General features: G+C 35.8%; 1 pseudogene; it reads left to right on the top strand.

Moving 5' to 3' along the window:
* The first annotated feature begins 2,559 nt into the window (after nucleotides 1-2,559).
* Nucleotides 2,560-2,905, top strand: LOC127490272 (large ribosomal subunit protein eL38 pseudogene; annotated as a pseudogene).
* Nucleotides 2,906-5,373: the final 2,468 nt, after the last annotated feature.

Below are 5,373 nucleotides of genomic sequence, written 5' to 3'. Positions count from 1 at the left end.
CGCTAACTGATGGAGTAAATAAAGGGGAGAGTGATCCAACATGGGAAGTGAGATACTCAGCAGACTCATAGAATGGCAGATGTCCTAAATAGCACTCTGGCCTCAGAATCAGCCCTAAAGGCATTCGGAGCTGGCTGAAGAGCTCATGAGAGTATTTCAGGCATGGAAAGCCAAGACACTCTGGCAAAAGATCTCTGCGAGTGAGATCCCAGTGGAAAGAACAGGTCATCAGAGAAGGAGGTACCTTTCTCTGAACGGAGGAGAGAACCTCCACTTTGACTATGACCTTGTCTAAACAAGATAAGAGTCGGAGAACTCAGAGGGCTTCCATAGCCTTGGAAACTCATGACTGGAGCATAGGGAGATTACTGATGCCATAGACAGGAGTGTCAATTGGTAAAGTCAACAACAGGAGTCACTGTGCACTTACTCCTCATGTAGGATCTCTATCCTTAATGTGCTGTGCATTGAGATTTAATGCTATAATGAGTACTCAAACAATATATTTCACTTTGTGTTTCTATGGGGGTGCAAACTGTTGAAATCCTTACTTAATGCATACTAAACTGATCCTCTGTAAAAAAAAAAAAAAAAAAAAAAAAAAAAATTATCAATTCCCAACTTGACTCTCACTGGGATTAAACATGACAATAGGTCTGCTCTGATTTCATCATCATTTAAAAAAATCATCTATTATTTTTCACTTTATGTTTCTGTGTGGGAGCAAACTGTTGAAATCCATACTTAATGTATACTAAGCTGATCTTCTGTATATTAAGATAATCGAAAATGAATCTTGATGTGAATGGAAGGGGAGAGGGAGTGGGAAAGGGGAGGGTTGTGGGTGGGAGGGACGGTATGGGGGGGAAGCCATTGTAATCCATAAGTCGTACTTTGGAAAATTATATGCATTAAATAAAAGTTTAAAAAAAAATTATGGTTAGGAAATGCAAGATCTGAGATTTTTAGACCCTATCAATTTGATTCTTAAATGCTTGCACTTGCTATGATAATTTCTGGCTTCCAGCCTCCTTAGAATTTAAGCTGTGGTACCGGCAATTTGTGTTTAGAAGCTGGGATTAATCCGTGTGGTATAATTAGAAAAATGCAGGAATTTAACAGTTCCTATCACACTACCATCATCATAAAAATTTTATTTCCTTTACAAAATGATAACATATACTATCTAACTTCTCATGAAAAGTGTTGTCAAAAATATAAAGCCAAACTACATATAGGTAGGCACCTTCACCCTCCAAAGTAATTACTACAAAGTAATTACTATAAATAACTATTGCTAAGTTGCTATTTTATTGATTTGATTTGAAATTGTGAATGACCAGCAGTTTGGAAATGTTTTAGGAAGACAAGCCAGATGAAAGTACTCAGTATAGATTAGGTCAGTAGTCAGCAATTGCTTGGTTCGCCACCTACTTTTGTAAAGAAAGTTTTATTGAAACACTAATTTGCCTGAATACTATCTATGGTGCTAAAATAGTAGACTGTGGTAGTTGTAACCGAGACTCTATGGCAAATAAAGCTAAAATATTTACTTTTCACACTTCTACGGAAAATCTTTGCTAACAGCTGCAATAGATGATATTAATTCCTGGGAGGTATAAGTTAGTGTTGATAGCCCTAACATCAGCAGATTGAGCTTTATATGTTAGAGATTCATGAGCGGGTTGGGTGTTACAGAATTTACATGCAAAGATTGTTTATTTCAACAAATTAATTAAGCATTGATTATTAGTCACAAAAAAACTCTGAGGAGACAGATGGACTATTTTAGGTTAGTATAGAATGTGGATTTATGCCTGAATCAGAGATCGTTTTGAAAACTAAAATCTTACCTATGATTAGAACTTAATGTATTTGAAGACATTTTAAAAAAAAGTAGACTGGCTTTGAGGATGGCTGACTTCAGAGTTTATAATGGAGGGAAGGACTAAATTATTTTCCTTCTACTTTTTTGAGTTCTTAGATGCAATCTCTCTGACAAAAAGCAAAAGCAAAACCAAAACCAAAACCAAAAACAGAAAAGAAAAGGTCAGCAAGAAAGAAAGCAAGGGTACCAGCTCTTTGGTGTAGAAGGTTAAGCCTCAACCTGCTGTGCTGGCATCCCATGTAGGCACCAGTTCTAGTCCTGGGTGTTCCACTTCCAATCCAGCTCTGCTAACGTGCCTGGGGAAACAGTGGAAGATGGCCCAAGTAGCTATGCCCTTGCACCCACATAGGAGACCTGGGAGCAGCTCCTGATTCCTGGTTTCGGCCTTGCCCAGCCTTGGTCATTGTGGCCATTTGGGGAGTGAACCAGCAGCTGGAAGATCCCGCTCTTTCTTCTCTCTCTCTGTATCTCTGCCTTTCAAATAAATAAATAAATCTTTTTTAAAAAGCAGAGAGAAAACAAGCAGAAGTTTATTAGTATGCATTTATACATGAAAGGAAATTAGGGGAAGAATAACTCAGAGAAGTGGCTTTTTTTGGCTTTAATTTTTTTAGTTTTGTAAAAGGGAACAAATTTCATATATACAGTTTAAGAGTATTATGATTCTCCTTTCCGCCTCTCTCCCTTCTCGCTGCTGCCAAGAGTCGCTTCCCGGTGGTGTTCGGGCGAAGTGGGTGCTGGTCCGCGGCCTGGTCGCCATGCCCCAGAAAATCGAGGAGATCAAGGACTTCCTGCTCACGGCCCGGCGGAAGGATGCCAAGTCCGTCAAGATCAAGAAGAACAAGGACAACGTGAAGTTCAAGGTGCGCTACAGCCGCTACCTCTACACGCTGGTCATCATGGACAAGGAGAAGGCCGAGAAGCTGAAGCAGTCCCTGCCCCCAGGCCTGGCCATGAAGGAGCTGAAATGAACCGGAGAAGCGGCTGGAACTGCATTAAAGTGTTAAAGTGCTTCCCCCCCCCCCCAAAAAAAAAAAAAGTATTATGATTCTTTCCTCCCTACCCTCTTGGGAATGCATCAAATAAGTGATCCATCAATGTGTGTCTAGCATTCAGAAAAACAAGAACAAACCAAACCCAAAAAAAGTAGGAAGAAAGAAATAATAAAAGTTGCAGAAGAAATTAAAAAACTTAAAAAAATCAGTGAGATGAAGAGTTTTTTATTGAAAATTTAAAACATTGATACACCATTGATCCAACTAACCAAAAAAGGGAGAAGGTAAAATAAAATGGGAGATGAAAAAGGAGATAGTACAACAGATACTATAGGAATGAAAAGAATCATCAAGACTTAATACAATCACATGCCAACAAATTGGAAAATCTAGAAGAAATGAATAAATTTCTAGACAAATATAATCTACCAGTATTGAGTTGTGAAGGTATGGAAAACCTAAATAGACCAATAACCAAGATAGAGATTCAATCAGTAATAAAGACTCTCCCCAAACCAGAATGCCTCCCTGATAAATTCTGTCAAACTTTTAAAGAAGATCTAATTCCAATTCTTCCCAAACTATTCAAAACAACTGAAAGGGAGGGAATCCTTCCATATTCCATCAGGGAGGCCAGCATCACCTTAATTTCAAAACCAAAAAAAAAAAAAAAAAAAAAAGATTCAACCAAGAAAGAGAATTAAAAATCAATATCCTCGATGAACATAGATGCAAAAATCCTCAACTAAATTTCAACTCATCTAATCCAACAACACATCCAAAAGATCATTCACCCAGATCAAATGGGATTTAACCCTGGTATGCAGAGATGGTTCAACATATGCAAATTGATAAATTTTAACATTAACAAATTGAAGAATATAAGCCATATGGTTTTCTCAGTAGATGCAGAGAAAGTTGCATCTAAAAAGACCAGAAGCCTCCAGTAAGAGATTATTGGAACTCATAGAGAGTTTAGCAAAGTCGCAGGAGTGATGGTTTTAAATCACACCATATATAGCATATTCAAAAAAATCATATTAATAGAATTAACATGACAAAGCTAAGTGATATTGAGTCACTACAGGCAGCAAATTATTGAGTCACTACAGGCAGCAATGGCAATGTCAAATTGAAAATGGCCCAAAAAGGGTAGGTGGTAAAGTCTGCTATGTAGATTTCTCTTGTACTATCTCCACAAGGTCTAGTGATCAACCTTTATTGTTCCTGACAGAGAAAAGGAGGAGCATCTTTGTAAATCTGCATCTTGCTTTAGCCAAATAAAGCTTTTCCTGATTCTGCTTCTTTTCAGTTGCCTCCAGTTCAAAATACTCTTTATGACAGAGTGTTTTATTCTTGGTAGAATATTCAGCTACCTTCAATTCTAAGAGGAGGATGAACATAACATGTAAAGTTTGGTCCATCAACAAAGTTGTTGTAATCACCAAGTATAAGATGAAAATGATTGTAGTATTGGGATTGGTTGCCTGAACCCCATTGGGTTTATATCTGAATTTTATAATAGCTTTTGAGGTACCGTTATGACTTGGTTTGATGGACATATTTAATTATAATAAAAAACTCACAATAAAATAAAACTGAAGTAATTGAGTCAATAATCCATCTGAAATACATTTAATGTTGTGAGTGAAATGAGGAGCTAGTTTGATTTTTTCTTCCAAATGGAAAACATTATGATCACCATTTACTAACTCATTCCATTTTTTGAAATGACTGATTAGCTACCTGTTGTATTTCTTAAATCCTAGTATGCTCTAGTGGCAGTTTCTGTAATTTTGAAGTTCCTTCCTCTTCTCTATTTTCTATACATTCTATGTTACTATATTCTGATACCAAAATATATTATTTTACTTATTATAGTTCTGAAGTATTTTTGATAAGCTTTAGAGGTATATCTGAAGTAGTAAGGTAATTATTCCTATTTAATTATTCTTTTTAAGATTAACATAATCACTATTGTATAATTTTCCAGATGAAATTTAGAATAAAATTACTATGGTTCTCTCCAAATTAATTTAGAACCTATAGTAGAAATATGTAAGTTTCTAAAATTTAAAAAAGGTTTGAAAGTATTAAAATAGAATCCATTCTAGCAAAAAATACTATCCTATGCTTTTTTAAAAGTTCTTCTTTTGCTATAGTATTATTTTAAAAATATTGAATTTTGTTCATTATATTTATTTTAAAATTTTAAATGCTTATATGATTATATATTGAATGATTTTCTTCAATTAGCACTTTCATTTTATTTATCACATTTGATTTTCAACATCATTTTTAGATATATGAAATCTCAGATTCTGAGAGATGATAAGACATACTTAGAAGCCTACCAAGATAGAAACACTGAGTATGGGTTCATATCAAGTTATCCTACAGATTCATTGCCTTTTCTGGGTCCACTCCATCTCCCCTACTTCAGTTGGCTGTCTCCTTTGAAGATTGTAGCCATCCTTCTCTAACTAGAAA

Source organism: Oryctolagus cuniculus, chromosome 1 (genome assembly GCF_964237555.1).
Source record: "Oryctolagus cuniculus chromosome 1, mOryCun1.1, whole genome shotgun sequence".
NCBI lineage: Eukaryota > Metazoa > Chordata > Mammalia > Lagomorpha > Leporidae > Oryctolagus > Oryctolagus cuniculus.
This window is presented reverse-complemented; position numbering and strand designations above follow the sequence as displayed.